At 41.0% G+C, this 19,357-nt stretch overlaps 1 protein-coding gene across 2 annotated transcripts in view; it reads left to right on the top strand.

The window, feature by feature from the left end:
- Positions 1-19,357, top strand: part of ABCB7 (ATP binding cassette subfamily B member 7) — a 1,517,597-nt gene that overhangs the window by 1,135,395 nt on the left and 362,845 nt on the right. The window lies entirely within an intron of this gene.

Here is a 19,357-nt window from a genome sequence, read left to right as displayed (position 1 = left end):
GGTAGAGTCATCTGCGTATTGGATGAGTGTGCCATGTTTGGTGGCAGAGGCTAGATTATTGGTGTAAACAGAGAAAAGTAGGGGTCCAAGGATGGATCCTTGGGGAACCCCTATGGAGACAGATTAATCACCATTACAGTAGAAATCCTGATGTATGGGAATTACTTGCAAGTGGGTGTCCATCTAACTAGTCTGACTCCCAGAGCTCTGTGGATAGCACATAGGACTAACTTCCCCAGCACAAAGACACATGCTTACATCGCAGATAAATAGACAGTCAGCCCAAACCATCTTCACTTTTTCTCCTGTATGTCATAGGTTTGTGCACGTCTCTGCAAGAAAGATTGTGGCCATTTAATTTGGGTGTGGCTGCAGAGCTCTGAATTTTCAGAATCTGCGAAAAGATAAGTGCCAAAGTGAGGACTTTTTCCTGATGGTCTATTGCAGTTTTTTTTCAGATCTTTATACTTAAAAATCGGGGTTATTTAGCTCTGTGCAGATAGGGGCTGTAAATTGATTCCAGACCCTAATACTTTGTGACAGAGAATACAGAATTCTGGACAACCTATACTTAAGTCACACAAGCTGTTAATTACTAGATGCACATGACCAAATACCAGGGTGAAATCCTCAGATAAATTGGTGACCTAGCCAAGGAATTAAGGAGGAACTTGTGGTGCTGCCAGCACAGCTAGCTGAAATTTTGTAAATAATCATATGTCATTTGTGAATAGTAATATGAGTCATATGCTTGTCTTACAAATGTAAGAGAACTATATGTTATGTGTATATTCAAATACTGGTGCAGAAGTGTGTATTTGAACTTTATGTTATGTACTGAGCTTCAAGAATACATCCACAGTGTACCGTACTTAAAAGAACAGAAATTTATGTAAACTATATACCTGGTGGACAAATGTATGTTTTAACAGTAGAAGATGGAACATACAGAGTTAACTTGCAAAACTTCAAGAAGCCAGTTGGCTGAGATGTGCCAGGCTAAAGGATTGTGCATGCCAACCTGACTAAAGCAGACATTATTGCAGCCTTAGTCACAGCTGCATCACAGAATAGCAACCAGGAGGACAATCAGAACAGCCGTGGAGATGTACAGCTCTCAGAAAATGGACAGCTGAACCTTTCCACAGAGTTTACAGTGAGGAGTGATTTTTGATAGTTTCATTAATATGTTTGAGAGGGTATGTAAACAGTGTAATGTTGACCAAGGGCTCTGGGTACCGTTCCTGATCCCCTTACTCCATGGTAAAGCTGTAACTGTAATTTCTAAACTGCCTGATACTGATTGTTTAAATTATAATGTTTTAAATAACTGTTTGCTAGAATATTTTAAGTTAACACCTGAAGCTTATAGAAAAAAGTTTTGTGAGCACAGAAACAAGGCAGATGAAAGTGTGTGTGAATATGTTGCTGAACTAAGCACTTGTTTTCATAGGTGGGTGAGTGAATGTCAAGTCACCACTTTTGAAGGGCTGGCAGACCTTTTGGTGAGGGAGCAAGCCCTTAGCACTTTGGCTGTGGGCATGAGAATCTGGTTAGCTGATAAACAATGCAATACTGTAGATGAGTTGGGAAAGAAGGGAGACCTGTACCTAGCAAGAAGGGCATCGCTGCATAGGAAAGTGACACCCACTGCTGCTCATGGGTCTAAGAAAACCCATGGTGGGCAGCACAGAATGCCTCAACAGAGTCCACCGGTAGCAGGGGAAGCTACTAGTCCAGGTACACGTCCAGGACCAAAGGTTAAATGCAACCAGTGGGGCCATGTAGCATATAGATCTCCACGGAGGCAAGGTGGGGAACAAAAAGTGGGAGAGCCTGTAAGTGGGAATAACAAAATGTCAGCAGTAAATTGTCTTGAGACAAGGGTACCAAACTACCACAAGAGGTTATATCCTATTTTAGTGAATGGGAAAAAGGCCATGGCTGAGAGAGAGAGCCTCTGATCTAACCATGTGAAGCCTGCAATGATTACAGAGGAGCATTACTTGCTTGGGCAGTCTACTTCAGTCAGAGCTTTAGGAGGGACCCCATTCCAAATACCTTTGGCTAGGGTTCACCTTGACTGGGAGTGTGGAAAAGGAAGCCAGCCAATAGGTGTGTTTGAGGATATGCCTGCAGATGTTCTGCTAGGGAATGATTTTGATAATGCAGTACTGTTTGTTAATGCAGTTACACGCAGTCAGGCTTGGAGACGAGCATGTGGGTCTGGTAGCCTGGGGGAAACCCAGACAGCCTGCACACGTGCAACCAGGACTGGTGAGGTGGTTACTTCAGGGAGGGAGCTACATTGTAGCAGTGAGACTGAAGGTGAGCCACAGCTGCTTGCGGGTACTGATATTCCCTTGGGTAGAGTGACTGCAAGGGCAGAGGTGAGTAGTAGTACCCAGGCTGACAGTGAGGCACCACTGACAAGAGGATACCCGACTTCCTGTGGAAGGGGAGCTGGGAAGGGTTACAAAGAGATAGTTGAGACAGGGTCATCTGTCATACCCTACATTACAAGGCCTGAGGGAGGTAGCTAGTGAGGCACCAGATTCTCAAGGGAAGGGTGAATCTATATACTGGCACAAAGGGTTACTATATAGAGATTAGACCCCCTGAGGGAGGGCTAGAGGGTGAGAGAATACAGCATTTGGTTGTGCCCAGAACCTACCGTCTGGCACTTTTAGCTGTAGCCCATGATATTCCTTTTGCAGGTCATATGGGTATAAAACATGCAAAGAGACATGTTATGCAGAATTTCTATTGACCTAGGATTTCCAGAGATGTAACAGGGTACTGCAGGACCTGTGAGAGATGCCAAAAGCTAGGTAAGGCAGGAGACAAGGTGAAAGCTCCTTTGATGCGTTTGACTGTGTTTGAATAGCCATTTTATACGGTAGCTATGGATATTGTGGGGCCTCTGAGTTCCTCAAGTTCTACAGGAAAAAAGTATTTCATAGTAGTAGTAGATTATGCTACCAGATACCCTGAGGCAGTGGCTCTGTCCTCCTTTGAGTCAGAAAAGGTGACAAATGCTTGTTAGAGATTTTCAGCAGGGTAGGTTTCCCAAAAGAAATACTGACTGACAGAGGTGCCAATTTCATGTCAGACCTGCTGGCTTGTCTGTGGAAGTACTTTGGGGTGAAGCACCTAAACGCCACTATGTACTATCCCCAGACTAATGGTTTTGCTGAGAAGTTAAACTCTGCACTCAAGATGATGCAAAGGGACTGGGACAAATATTTGCACCATCTGTTCTTTGTTTACAGAGAGGTGCCACAGGAGTCCACATTTTTTCACCCTTTGAGTTGCTGTATGTGCACAGGGTGAGGGGACCCCTAGATTTGATTATAGATGATTGGGAGGGTGTGTGTGGGAACTCATGGGCTTGGCTCAGGTGAACCTGGCAGAAGCCCAACAGCAGAAAAAAGGTCTGTTATGACAGGAATGACAGGTATCCTCTAGGGCAACAGGTAATGGTTCTCATTCCTGTCAGACACAATAAGCTGCAGGCAGCTTGGGAGGGACCCTACAAGGTGGTAAGGAAGGTCAGTGATGTTAACTACAAGATAGAACTGCTAGGCAGGAGGCAGGGGCACAAATTGTACCATGTTAATATGATGAAACTTTAGCACGACAGGGAGGCCCTTGTGCTAAGTATTTGCAGTGCAAGGCAAGAGGAGTCTGAGGCGGATCTATGGCTGCAGGGAGCCAGCCAGTAAAATCCCAAATTACTATGGTAGAGCCTAGGGTTGCAGGCATATAATTGGGCAGTGCAGCATGGTACTAGGGTCAGCAATGCCAAGGCAGCTGGAATCTCGAGACAGGGAATATGGGGTAAGGTATTCCCAGATAGGCTGAAGCCTCTCAAGTAATGTTTCTCAAGGGGCACTTGAAAAACTAGCTTGAGTTTTTGGAGAGGGAAAAATTAGGATGCTGCCAGCCCAGCTAGCTGGAATTTTGTAAATAATCATATGTCATTTGTGAATAGTAATATGATTCATATGCTTGTCTTACAAATGTAAGAGAACTATATGTTATGTGTATATTAAACTGCTGGTATGTTATTTACTGAACTTCAAGAATGTGTCCATAGTGTACCCTATTGGAAAAGAACAGAAATGTATGTATAATATATACCTGTGCAAATGTATGTTTTAATAGTAGAGGCTGGAACATACAGAATTAACTTTCAAAACTTCAAGAAAATAAGTTGAAATTAAAAGTGCTTTATGATGCGCTATAAAAAGTAGTTTCAGTGCAGCAAGCAGGCGCAATGTCTAGAGCTAGAAGTTTCTTTCTATTGTCTTGGAGAGAAGTAATTGCTAGGTCTAAAATATAAAAGTATTTAATTGTTTTACAACTTCCAGTTCTGAGAAACCATCTGAGAGAGATGTATTTTTCAGAGAGAAATGTTAAATTTTGTTTAGTTTCTGTTAGCCTGGGAACTGAAGGCAGGTGACAGAGTGATGTCATCTAGGCTAAAATAGCAGTAATGTTTTGATATTAATTTGGGAACTCTCTCAGAGTCTATGCATTTTGTATCTTGTTTTGGACCTAGCAAGAACTTCCACTCATCTGCATTTGTTTTGCCCTGTAAGTAGGTTATTTTTATTTTTAAGCTATAGATAGGAATATAGTAAAGATTAGTTTAGATGTTTTCTGTATTTATTTGACCATCCTGCAATATTGTTTTAAAATAATTCATGTGATTCTGAACTTTGTAGTTACTGTGTTGTTGGAGTATTGTATTGTTGTTTTATTATTTATTATCAAATATATTTAAACCTTTTAATTGTGGCTGGTTTTATATAAGCTCTGAGAGTGCTTGCATATGTATTTGGTGACACTGTACAGGCCACACCTAAATATCCTTGGTCTTGGTTACACAGCATTTGGATAATAGAAACATTACACAGTAGGATTGGTCACCCTTTGTAAGGGCCTGTTTAGTAGCTGATAACTAGGAGATGGTGGCAGTGATAGCTACCTAGTGAGTAAACCTGTGCCAGCCTTCCCCAGGAGTGTCTTTGTGTTTGTATATAAATCAGATCTCAAAGTGTGTGTGTCAGCTACTTGGGTAGGGACACTAAGCACTGGTTGGACAGAGAGGGTGCTGGATGTCTTGGATTGACACCTCAGCTGAGATCTTAACCCTGTAACTGTGCCAGTGGGGAGTCTTATTTGGGACTGAAGAAAGAGGGAGAAACCAGCCCCAGACTGACTGTGATCTCTGTGTGCTCTTGAGGGAAGTTGTACTTTACTGTGTGTGTACTTGTAATCCTCCCAATGTCTAAGTCCCTCACTGTTGCTAGTGGTGAGGATTGAGGTTCCCTGATTACTGGACCAGTGCAAGGGCATCACAGAACCCGTAAAGTTGAAGATGTTTGAACTTTCCTGATTACTGAAAGGGATGAGAGTACATGCCACAGTGAACAGAACTTTCAAGGTAGCAGCGTAGGGGCTGGTTTTACTAAGACACAAATGGTTTGATAATCCAGCCTCTCCATGGAGATGTAAAAGGAGACCTGCTGAGTGGTTCCTTTAGACAGTTGCGTTTTTTGTTTGGGACCCTATCCCAAGAAATGTTCAAAAAACTTAGAGAGAAAGGAAAAGCTGTGGAAGCAGTTAAGCATGTTTTCCTTTTCTCATCTGCAAACATAATTTGAATTTTACTTCGAAGCCTGGGCCTTTCTACGTCTTTCAGACAAAATATCAGTAAGCAAGGGATTAAAAAGTAAATGGGAAACAAAAACAGCAGGGAAAGAAGAAAGGCAGTCTGGGTAGTTGTACAAGGAAATAACAGATCAGTTGTGACTGAACGGGAGAGTCCCCTCTGTACCTCTGGACCAACCTTCATCATCATCTTGCTTAGATGACAGCTTTTACCATTTCAGAGACAGCTCGGCAAGCATTGCATCAGACATCTGAGCCATTAATGTTATCACTGAAGAGTACAAGATAAACTTCAGATCTGTCCCATCCCACAGCACCATAGCGAACTGTTTTTTACTTCTGGATTAGCTTTGGTACAAGATTCCTCACAGATATTTCCCTAGACAAGGGTCTTTTTTTTTTTTTTTTTTTTTTTTTACTGCTGGCTTTTCCTAATCCTCAAAAGTTGTGAGCCTTTGAGTCTGATTTTATACCTCTGAATGCCAAGTCACTTTTTGAAAGGATCAGTAATCAGAATGCTTACTTTACAGTCCCTACTTTTCCCTGTTCATGCTCAGAGCCTGTCTGGTGGTGACAAAAACTGAAGGATGATTATCTCAAAGTTCTATTGGGCAAGGAACAGCAAACATTTTTAAAAGTCAAGGCAGAGGGCCACCATTTCCAATTTACTACTTTGCCCTTTGTACATTGTGCCACTTTAGCCTCTCCACATTAGGTATTAAACCAGATATAAGCAAGATGTTCACCAATCCCACTGCCGCAATAGTCTTAAGGCTGTATGGTTTCCCACTTAAGAAATGCAACCAACCAACTTTGGCTCCCCCTACTCCTTCACTTTTTTTTTTTTTTTTACATTTACACATATGACAAAAGAAGTCTCACATTTATGTAAATGAAAAACGTACAAAAATGGTATCACTTAGTTGTAAACAATTTACATCACAAACAACATTGAAACAACTGTAGTTGTTAACATTATTCATCACTTATAAACCATCCAGTCATTATCAGTTAAGCATTATATGGCTCAGTCAAATCCTGCCTCTTAAACCTCGTTCCTTCTCTGCATATATTGTTCCCACAATTTGCATTTTTCCTATGTAGTTTGTTCCTTCCCTTTTCTAAAGATCCCAATTCCAGTTTGTATCTTTGTCACTACTTCTAGTAAAGTTGGTCTAGACTTTGATTTCCATTTTCTAGTAATTGCTTTTTTTGGCAGCCACCATAATTAGAGTCAGCAAGGCATTACTATGTCTAGGGAATTCCGATTCTGCAGCATAACTCCCCCATTAAGTCCAATCCGCTTACCTAGCATCTCTGACAGAGAGGTCTGCAGGGAATCCCAAAATTCTGCCAGCTCATCGCACTCCCAAAAAATATGTTCCCAGTAACCTCTTTCTTGCCCATCACACCTCCAACAATTGCTATCCACCTGAGGAAATATTCTTTGGAGTTTACTTGGGGTATAAAAAATACTTATGGAAACACTTCCAGGCAAAGATCCTAAATCTTCTAGACTTTGTTGCATAGTTGGGAGATATACATATAATCCCCCATTGTCTCTTTGTGAATTGCATATCCAATCTCTTTTCCCAATCCTTTCTAAGCTCTTCTGATTGATTCTTATAATTATCATGCAATATTTTATATGCTTTACTAACTATTCCTTTTTTAACGGCAGTTTCTGTTCTAGATTCTATTAAAAACTCTACCAGTGCTGGTCTTTCATTTAGGAGCCCCCTATTTATTTCTCTTTGCCTATACTCTGACACCAGTCCTTGATATAGAAGGCAATCTCTAACCTGCAGTCCAAATAAATTCTTCGCCTTTTCCCCATTCTATTACCTTTCCCTTTCTAGTTATTTGCTTGAAGTACTTTGGTCCCATACTCCTTCACTTTGACTGCTGATTGACTAATTTGTAGGAGGGGATTTGTTTTACATACAGCAACACCAAAAAATCTTCCCCTTCCTCTCTCTCTGAGGCTTGTATAATTGCATTATTCTATGTAAAGATGTCTGTTTTTTTAACATTATGGAAAGGGATTTCGGTTTTAAAAAGTGTCTTGTGCGGACACAAGTTCCAACCCCAAGATCCACACTTTCAGTGCATACATTGCCTGGGCCCTGACCATTTGAACACAGTTTGTGATATCTGTACCTCCTTCGTCGAATGGGCCATGCTGGACAGAGAAAAGTAAGCTAATTCTCAGGGGCTTTCTCCCTGGCTGTGGAGAATTGGATGATAATTCTACAGATAAGCACTTCTCAGCTTCTAGCTAAATCTTAGGGTAAAGAAAAGGAAATAAAAGAGCGATCTGAGGACAGAGAAGATGGCACCAAGGGTTATGAAAAAGAAAAGGGTCCAAGGATTCGTCTACATTGGATTCCTTGGCTCTGAAAGTTTCTAGATTTCTGAGGCCTTCCCCACCCTTAGCTTCAGTGTCTTAAGATCCGTCTTAGCCCACTTTTTTCTGAGGACACAAAAACAGATGTTGAAGGAGGCAAAGAAGCCTGCTACTAGAAAATCACACTTAGCCAAATGGAACATATTTTTTAATTAGTGACATAACAGAGAACAAGATCAGTCCCTAGGCACAAATATTGGTTCTACAATTCTTGTATGAATTGCTCAATTTAGGCCTAACATGTACTTTCATCAAACAGCACCTTTCAGACATTTCTACTGTCTGCCAGTGTCTCCCATTTTTTCTTCTTTTCTGTTTTCAAAGTCAAACAGTTTTTGAAAGTGTATAACATATTAGGTCAATTAGAAAACAAGTGGCATCTTCTTGGGATCTCATTTTTTTCTGGAGAAGATAAGTCTCCTATTAAACCTGCTGCCAGTTCTTCTATGAAATTTCTGACTTGGAAGACTATTTTGCTCATTGGCTTGTTTTCTGTAGACTGTTATCTGAATTACATGCCTTTCGGTTTACCCAACCAATTCTGATCTTCCATAATGATAAGATTAATCTTAAAACCAATCCTTCCATTTTGCCAAAGGTTGTTTCTTAATTTATGATAAACTAGACTGTCTCTCTACCTGTTTTGCACCCTAAACAAAAAAAAAAAAAAAAAAAAAAATGAGGGAGAAAGAATTTTCCATACTTTGGATGCCCATGGATAAAGCTATAGATTTTGGAAAATCTGGCCAACTTTTTGTTTTTTTGTGATGGTAAAAAAAGGACAAACCAGAATCTAAACAAACCATTTTTAGATGGATGTCACAGGCTATTCAGTTTGGTTACTCAAGCCATGGAACCCCCCCCCCACCCCTCAGTGTAATGTCGGGGCTCATTCTACCAGATTTGTGACCACTTCTGAGGCTTTTTGGAAAGAGAGAATATAGATCTATTCAGGAAGCAGCTATAGGGTACTCACTGCATACACTCACTAAACACTGAAAGATTGACTCAGTTTTCACAGCTAGAGCAGGTTTTGCTAGGCATGTTCTTTAGGGTATCCTAGACTCTGGCCCTTCCCCATCCACCCTTTCTTCCTGTGCTTTGGCTTGGCAGTTGTCCCATATATTCTTGGCTGCTGTGACAGCAGTCTAATGAACATATTGCAGCTATGAAAGTTAACTTACCACATCAGTAGATGTTCAAATGGATCACTGTTGACTACTAGCACCCCCCTCTCCACCCCCATTTTTCTTGCACCTTCTTTGGCCAGGGTTGGATATCATTTTCACCTTTTGCTTTCCTAACGTGACATAACTTTTTAGAGGATTAGGCTTCAACCTCCTATTTGAGAAAGAAAGCTCAGAGTTTTAACAAACCCATATGTCCCTTTTATACAAGCTTGTATTATTGAGCAAAGAGTGGATGTGTGGTGTAGAAGGAAGGGTTCTGAAGCTTTATGGATTGGCAGAATGTCAAGTATTATTTGGCATGATATGCCCCCTATAGTTATGGTTACTGCAACAGTGATATATTTGAACATTTACTGTTATGGTATGATAACCTGCACAACTGTACTTGCTATCTTCTGTATCCAGAAACACAAAAGGTCAACCTTTCTGTGCTCAGCAAAGTAAGACCGTTTAGACCTTTTTACAAAAGGACAGTATAGAGCAGTTAACCAGGAGTTGGTGAGCAAAGGCTATTTCAGTTTGCTTTGTCTTGTTATAAAAGCAAGACTAATGGACCAGTCTTGAACCTCACTGCTTTGAACATAAATTATCATATTCACAGTGGGTTAGACTCTACCAGTGAGTATTTTACTCACTTGGACAGGTCACAGCCCCAGGGGCACTTAGTGACAAGCCTCTTGCTTCACTTTGGTATTCCTTATTTGGGTGACTTTCTTCTTAAGGCAAACCCTCAGCATCTTTTGTCAAATAGGTGGTCTCAAGTTTTAAACTTATTTAATATATAGCCATTATCTTACATAGAGAAAGTTAGAATAATTTCCCTCATAGATGACTCATTTGCTATGGAATTAATATAGATCTTTAACTGTACAATGTATTCTTACCTCCTGACAACACTCAAGGTTGGCCTTTATGAAGGCTTTCCTTCCAGAGAACCTAACCAATAAAGTATTATCTCTGAGACTGCACAAGAAAAAATGCAGTAGGTGATTATGCCCCGGTCAGCTAAGTTAGTACTGAAGTCGCATCTTCTCTGTAATGGTAAGTCGGTGGACTTGATGTCAGAAATTGAACAGGTGTTCTTGTGCAACACCATTTTCACCCAATAAGATCATCACTACAGATGCCTCAGATTGTACTTGCCGCTCACTGGCAGTTTAAGGCAGGGTAGAGCATTATCCTAAAAGCCAAACATTTAATGTTTTTTACAGTTATATTAAAGGGACATTTTGGCTAACCTTAAAGGCTTTTCATCACAAGTCATCTATATGCCTTGTCCAGATTCATACAGGCAGAGCAATGCTGATGTGGTACATAAATGAGGAGTGCATATTCCTACCAGTGCTGCCACAGAGAAATGGTAGCAGATTACATTCAACATGTAACTGTGCTCATTCAAGTGCAGGCTTACTTGGCCTTGTTTTGTTTTACTTTAGAAAATGCATGCTAATTCATATCCTGTTACTGCGTCAGCTTTTTTAAGCTATTGTTAAAAATATTTAAAATGTTTCCGACTACTGAAATCTCATTATTTTGCTTCACATGTGGAAACTTGCCAGAGTGGTTTTGTATATTATGTACCTTTTGAAAAATTCTGACCATGGACTGCTTTCTTCTCACTACATTGAAAACTTTTATGCTTTTGAATTTCTGCTTCCATACTTGAAAAGTAGAAGTACAGATTATTTCTTTTTGGCAGAGATCCATCTGTCCATCACCCCCTTTTCCCCATTTTTGCATATTGGGTTGGGTATCACATCAACAATGACGGTCATCTACAACCAATGTTCGCACCACCAGGTGGCTAGCCCAGAGATACTCTTTCATGTATCGTTGTATCCTTACACTCAGTAATGATTGTGAAATTGGACTTGCTTCACTACTGTAGTAATGACATTTTTGCCCAAAAGACCTTGGATCTAATCCCTATGGTCAGTGTTTTCAGGAAACTAGTATCCTCCTTGTGGATTTTCTTAAAATATCAGGCAGCATCTGGTTATGGCACATAAGTCAGATTGCAGCTCTCCTTGTGGGTTTTGCATTGTCTATTTTAAATATCAGGAATCTACCCAGTCAGTAATGCACACAATGAAAGCTGCAAAAAAACCTTCTGCACTAATGTTCCTCTGAATGAATGGCCCTTCACAGATTTTTACCCTTTCTTGACATCTTTTGCTACAGTACTCCATAACCAAGGTTTCATTTGTTAGAGCTGGCCTGTAAGAGATTGTGCCATGTTGGTGTGTGTGTAATGGTGTGGAGTAGTTCCATTTTGATACATATCTTGGCTATTTCTCAGTCTTCCGTTTTAAATGTGTCTGGTGAAAGAGCTGCAATACTTTACTTGAAGTCCGGTATAAATATTATGTAAGGTACTCTCACAAGGACGGATCTTTAGAATTGGCTCTTTCATTAGGTATTTTATAGATCTCCCCTTGTTTTTGCCATCTGTAAATGTTAAGTCTGCAATTAATGCATTGATTCAGGAACTTTTATAGCTGTATCTGTTTTTTTGGGAGATATTTTGTATATTTTAACACCTTTATTGAATTATCACTTATGGCATAGGCTGGCATACATTTATGTAAAATAAAACAGACCCTATTAACATGTTCACAGTTACAAATGTTATATTTCACACATAGCCGGCCTTAGGCATAGGCCAACTAGGCAGCCGCATAGGGTGCCGCTCTAGCAGGGGCACTTTTCCAGTATTTATTTGCTGAAGGTTGACCAGGATGGGGTCACTGGATGGTGGTGGGTTGCCGTGGAGCCCTTTTGCGTAGGGCACCAGTTGACCTAAAGTCGCTCCTGCATGCATATTCATCTGTACAATTATCAGTCCAACGTTACATAAGTTGCTCAATTCCTGCCTTCCCTTAAACATCAGTACTCCTCCAAAGCATTATTCTCCGTGTATTATTCCCACAATTTCCATTTTTTCTATGTAATTTTTTTAAAGATCACACTTCCAGTTTTTTTTTTTTATCTGTGTTACAATATTCACTACTACAAATATGGTTGATTTGCACTTTGATTTCCACTTTCTATTAATTGCTTTTTTGGCAGCTGCCAGAATTAAACTTAACAAGGATTTACTATGTCAATGCAATTCAGATCCTCTATCCCAGCTGAAAAAGATTCCTTAGTTGCACCCATTTGCTGACATAATATTTCTGACAAGAGTACTGTGTTGGGAATTTTTCAAGTCATAACTCATTAACCTTAGAAAACATATGTTCTCAACAACCACTTTCTTCCCCAGCATCTGCCATCTACTAAGGACATTTTTTGGGAGTTTGCTTGGGGTATAAAAATACCTATGCAAACACTTCCAAGCAAAAATTCTAAATCTTCTAGACGTTGCTGTATGTTTGGGAGGCGTACATATGCCCCCCATTGTTTTCTTGTGAATTGTTTATCCTGTCTCTCTCCCCAGTTTTCTGTGACTTCCCTCTTATTAATTCCTAAAATAATTGTGCAATATTTTGTCATACTAATCATCCCTTTTAAACAGCAGCTTCTGTTCTAGACTCAACTAAAAACTCTATCCCTTGCTCTTTGCCTATACTGTAATATCAGTCCTTGGCCTCTTCCCATTTTGTTACCTTTCCCCCTCTAGTTATTTGCTCCCAATACCTTGGTTCCATTGCCAGTTTTCTCCAGTAAATTCCAGACTCCTCCTGCCTATTCTGTGTATAACTGATTGCATTTACCCCATCGGCAAAATATCCTTTCTCCATTTTGTTGTGGCTTAGTTCTTAAACTAATTTCTACTACTTTATGAATATACTATGCTATGTGGCTGTTATGACAACCATGCCCTGGCCTAGCAATCAAGGAGCCTCAATCCTCACCACGAACACCAGGGAGGTCATCTCTTAGAGGAGAGGAGAGGATAACTAATACACACAGTAAAGTACAATTTCCCTTAAGTGCACATAGAGATCACAGTCTGGGGCTGGTTGCTGCCTTGCTCAAATAAGACTCACCACTTGTACAGCTATAGGATCCAGGTCTCAGCCTAGCTGGGAAAGCTAAAACCTCCAGTACCCTCTCTGTCCAACCAGTGCTTCATGTCCCTGCCCAAGTAGCTGACACAGCACACACACACTTGGAGATAAGTATTTATACAACTTCACAGACACTCCTGGGAAAGGCTGACACAGGTTCTCCAGCTATGCCCCTTTGCCCATACCATACGGTAGTAATCCCTACCACCACCCAGCTAATAATATCAGCTACTAAAAGGCCCTTAAAAGGGTGTCCAATTATTACTGTGCAATGTTATATTTATATATTATATATTATTCAATGGTAATGTGACTATTCAGTCTAGGCTTATTGGAAGGGCTTAGACAGTAAACTCTATAAATATATAATGTACTCTAAAGCATAATTTATCTCTACATAAACCAGCCACAGGTAGAAGGTTTTAAAAATATTTAATAATAATTAATTAAAACACAAGACAAAATTACTACACCACAGAGTTATCTAAGAGTTCAGAGATCACACAGAAACTTAAAATAATGCAGTAGGACAGGTCTGATTTCAAAGAAAAATACCCAATTAATCTTTACTAGCTTTAAATATTCCTACAAGAAATCACAGTGCTAAAACGTACATTTGAGCGTAAGGCAGAGTGATGATAAGCTGGATATCGAGATCAAAATGCTTCCAGTCTGTCACTGAACAATAGTTTTTAAACACTAACCAACAGCTCTGCTGAGGCCCTCCCAAATTACATCATTTTGACACTTAGGTTTTCCCAGTATAAATATTGCATTATCTTGACACCTGATCTGAGTTCTCAGGCCACAAACTGCATTATTTAGCAATTTAACACCTGTTCAGAAAACTACAACAATACAAGGCATTTCACATATACACTCAAGCAGAAACAAGAGCAATAAAGCACCATCCACTTGTAAATTCTGGTCATAAACTTTAGCCTTAAAGCAATGGGCATGAAACCTTCATCCAGACTCACTGAAGCCGAATTCTAACATGAAAGGGTCAAAACATGTTTCACTGGGCCAGTAGAGTGTAATGTTGTCACATATTTTGCAGTTCCACATTTCACAGTATTTTTTTACACTCAAGAAACATGCCTGTATTGTACATTTATTTACAAATGGCCAAATTATATATCAAATTCTATTTGACTAGGCTGGCAGCTTTCGCCCATCTCTCCCCAATCGTCACAGCTGTTATTCTCCGTAAGGATCTGCAGCCAAAATCCCACTTTCTCCGTATTTCTTGAATTTTCCATCTGCTTAATAATCATCCCTGTCCTCTTTGAATTATAACTTTCTGCTTGTGTTGTGTATGAGCCTTAACAGAGTAGCTCTAAAATATCCTTTTAAATCAGGTAGTCATAAATCACCTTGTTCTGTTGGAAGGTTCACCTTGTGCTACTTGACCTTTTCCCTTCCTAGATAAAATACTTCAACTCTTTCTTGATCACTGCCAAAAACATTTCCTCTGGTTGATAAAAATATGCCTAACCTGTGTATAACACTAAAGGGACTAAAAACATTTTCACTGTTTGTTTCTTGCTATCCATATCCACAAACAAAAGCTTCCAGTTTCTCAGTTTATTATCTTTTGTTTAGTCTCTTCCCACATGTCCTTAGCTGCCGTAACAGAATCCTTTTAAACCCATACTCCTAAATACGTCATTTTATTGTGTCTCCATAAATATGGATATTGCTGAACCAATTCATATGTGGGTATATAGTTTACAGCTATAGTGTTTGTTTTAGCTTCAGATTATAACGTCTTACCAGATGGTATAAACAGTTTCACTGCACCTCCCCCCGGATGGAACTGGCAACTATGCCAAGTTCTACACCAATGCTTTATACAAACATCTGTATAACTGCATTGCCTCGGCTGTACCTGAGAGTATGAAAACAAGCTCCTTAAGGAAGAGAAAACCTTCCTGGTGGACAACAGCCATTAACGGGCTTTACAATAATAGGAAGAAATTGCTATCTAAGAGTAAGAGGAGGTGAGCCCTAAAATGGAAACACTCCCTCCTCAGCTTAAGCAAGGAAATAAGACTTCTTGTCAAGTCCTCCAAATCAAGCTGTGAATTTAAATTAGCTTTCTTAACTAAAGGCAACTATAAGGCATTCTTTAGTTAATCTGTAACCTAAAAGGAAAGGTCCAGAAATGTGCCAAACTAGTAGATATGAATTTGTTCAATCTCGCCATTCATTCTTTACTGATGGGTTCGGAGCCGATCCCTCGGCTCCGATACGGCCAATTGCAAAGCTCGAGGTCTTCAAATAGCTTAAGGCCAAGTCCCAATCCCATGATGCACCTGGAATTACCTCAGATCTAGTTTGCCACGGCAGTAGATCGGAGGTTCTGAATTTAGCTCGGGCCAGTAAACTGTTTTTTCTAATTGTTTAGTCTAAAATTTAGATAGTTGTTGTATTTAGATAGTTTTACAAAGCTCTTATAGCTTTGTTGGGTGTATTTTTGCTATTTAGTCCCTTCCCTTAGTGTGTGATAAAGGCTTTTAGTGGCCTCTTGTTTTAGGCCTAGTTTAAAAGTTTTTTGCTAGTTCTTAGAATGTGCTTAGTCAGTGACTTTTGTCACATTGACATAGAAATGATTTAGTGTGTAGAGTTTTTCTGTTTAGTAGCTTAGCCTTCAGTTGTTTAGGAAAGGCTTAAAGTTATAATTACTGTTAACATTTTTTTCTTGTGTACAGTAATTGTCTTGAATATTTTATAGCTTATTAGAGTGTGTTATCTTAGCAGCTATCTTCTTTTTTGCATAGTCTACTCATATTGTGTTAGACAATTGTGTGACAGTAAAGCTTTTTACTGTCATATATATATGTATATATATATATATATATATATATATATATGTATAGAACTTGCATTTCTGCTGTGTGTGTTTGTGACTTAGCCTGATTTTTAAGGCTTCCTGTAGTCAATTACTGCCTAGTTTGTATTGTGACACAGTAATTTTTTCTCAATGGCTGACCAAGACAAGCACCTCAAGTTTGGGTTTAAAAAGTGCCCAAAGATGTCTGTAACAGATAGCCATGTTAACTGTGTATACTGCCTAGGAGCTGTGCATTTACAAGACAGCTGTGCTATATGCCATTCCTTTTCCTCTAGGGTGTTACAGGAAAGGAAGAGAAAATTGATTGATAGTGGGTTGCTGAAACCATCGTTTCAGGAAGCTTTGAGTGACCAAGATGGATCCAGCAAGTCCTCAAAGTCTTACAAGACTTTGGACTCGAAGAAATCGAAAATGTCTTCGACTTCGGCTCCACTGCCATCGGAGCCGACAGTCTTTACCTTTTGGAGCTGGTCCCCAGTCTTGGAACTGATGTCCGAAGCACCTAAGAGTCCACTTCTACAGTCAATACCACCATCGGTATGCTCCTCTTTTTTCTCTATCAGCCTGTTGGATCTGGATGTGGATCGTGTGGTGCAGAAGCTGTTATTGGCACCGGCCTTAGCAAAAATGTTATTGGCTTCGACCCAAATGGCTTCGGAGCCGAAGACCCTTGCACCAACTCTTAACTATTCCTCCTCCGAGCCATGCTGCTCCTTAGGAGCTGGAGGAGGCAGACTTGATGTTAGTGGAACCCTAGGAGCCGAGGCCTGCACCAGTGTCTTCGGCTCCATGCAGTCTGACGTCCTCGGTGCCAATCGAGGACTCTAGGAGCCGACACTCTCTGGTCGGGTCCAGGGTGGACAGTCTGACCGAATTGTCTGTTCCGAATTTGCCTCTCGGGGCCTCGGCTTGGATGAACTTGGCTCCTATCTCAGACTCGGAGCCCACTGTCTCAGTGCCGGGGTTGTCGACGGTTTCTTTGGATCTATCAGATCCCTCGCATCAGAGCAGAGGTGCTTTCGATGCCATGAGGAGTGTCATGTCTCCTAGGACATCCTCGACCTCATGTCTGCCTTCCTCCTCCCCCAAAGTGCCTGTTGTCTGCTTCTGCCTCGCGCATCCTGACCATGTGTAGAGACCCAGAGCCTCAGGAAGCCCCACTGGGTGGCCCCTGCTCTTCCAAGACCTCACCAGAAGCTCTCACTGATGAGGTTCCCAAGAGATTGTGTAAGAGAAAACATCCAGACTACTCACACGAGTCTCTAACATCAGGTACTGACTTAGATGAGTCAGAAGGGTCCCCATGGTCCCCCTCTGAGGATATCCCATTCGTTGAGATACTTGAGATCCATAGGCAGAGGGGTGACTGGCAGTCTAAAAGCCCTACTGAGGCTGAGTCAGTTCTCCTGAAGGCTTTCAGGTCTCAGCCCTCCACCTCTTGGGTGTCTCCGCCCTTCGATGAGCTGATGCAGCTGGTCTCACAAAGGGAGTGGGAGTCTCCGGATACTATGGAGCCTGTCCCTAGGAGGCCTAATAAATTCATTTCTGCCCCGTTGACAAAACATTTTTAACAAAAGGTGTTCCGGTTGATGCCATGGTGGTGGCGGCGGCAGCCACCAAAAAGGAAATGTCTGAGACTTCCTTGTCTATCCATCCTCCTAACAGAGACTCCAGGATTATGGATAGATATGGGAAGCGCATGTTTAGTTCTGCAACCTTTGCTCACCATTCACTAAACTATTTAACCCATTTTACTAGGTTACAAAGAGATCTTAAGGAGCTAGGAGATGCTCTTCAAGGTACAGTAGCTGCAGGAGCATCAGACAAAATTGCTGCCCAGCTTGCTACCCTCAGTTCTATTGTCAACTAATCCATGTGCCTCATCTCTTATGCAGTTTCTTTTAGGAGACATTCTTGGATGTGCCTGTGTTCCTTCGCGTAGCCCTTCAAGTCATACTTTGTGAACACTGCCTTTGATGGCTCGTCCCTTTTAGGCCTAAAGTGAAGGAAACCTTAACCAGGTGTGAACAGGATGGAAAGTCTCTGTCTGCCATTGGGGTCTGTTTTTCCACCCCTACCTGACCCTACCCTAAAGGTCAAAGGGCAGGAAAAATGTGGTTCTGAAAAGCCCAAGGAGCCGTTCATGACACACGTGGTGAACCCCCCTCCAGGGGCAGAGGAGGGGGCAATAATGGAAGATGCCACCCTCGTGGCAGAGGGGGTCCGCAACACCAGGGCGACAGAGATCACTTCTCTGGGAAGCCCTACCAGCGCTCCTGAGAGGAGGCCCGACTGTCCTGCTCTGGAGGCAGTCAGGGGTCATTTATCTTTGTACCCAGACACCTGACCCAGACGCCTGGCTCAAAATAACAAGAGACAGCTGGGTACAAAGTATAATTTCCAGAGGATACTTCATTCCATTCGCCACACCCCATCCAATCATAAGAAAAATCCTGGACATTCCACCCAGTTACAGGGAACAGGCACCAATAGAGGTCCAAACGTTGCTAAGAAAAAGAGTCATCCAACCAGTCCCAGCAGACCAGACAGGATCTGGAACTTTTTGGTTCCAAAGAAGATGGGGGACTGGAGACCCATATTGGACCTCAGCAGACTGAACCAATACGTAAAGAAAGAGAAGTTTCAGATGGTCATGCTTCAGTCTATACTTCCCTTCTTAGGGAAAGACAATTGTATGTGCTCGATAGACTACTGTTTCTGCTTGTTTTATCAAAGTTTGCACAGTTTTTACTGTGTTTATAAGCTAAAACTGTTTACTGCACTTGCTAGTTTAAGTTTTGCCTAAAAGTTAAACTACAGGCTAATACACTCAAGTGTACTAGCTTTTGATAGCATTTAGTCGAAAATCATAGCATTTATTGTGTTTTCTGCTTTTCTGTAAAAAAAACTTGAAAAAAAAAAAAAATATCCTTGCTTTCCATACTTTCCTAACTAGTGTTCCAGAGACCAGATTTTGCTGATCCCTGGGCTTTGTCTTGGTTCCTGTTTTCCATTTTCCTTGTTTGGTCAAGGGGTAGTTTCTTTACTCACTAGTGGGAGTAGGGAGTACTGAGCTGCCTGTTTGTCCTCAGAGGAGTGGTTTAAGGCAGTAACTTGTAGTTTATTGGCCATTTTGTCATTTCCTGTCTTTTCCAGCCCCTGCTATAAAGCACGCTTTTCGCGGGCTTTTCCAGCTATTGAGAACTCAGCA

The sequence above is a fragment of the Protopterus annectens genome, chromosome 15.part0 (genome assembly GCF_019279795.1).
Source record: "Protopterus annectens isolate FY-2018-M chromosome 15.part0, PAN1.0, whole genome shotgun sequence".
Taxonomy (NCBI): Eukaryota; Metazoa; Chordata; order Ceratodontiformes; family Protopteridae; genus Protopterus; species Protopterus annectens.
The sequence above is the reverse complement of the archived record's forward strand: the minus strand, read 5'-3'. Positions and strand labels throughout refer to the sequence as shown.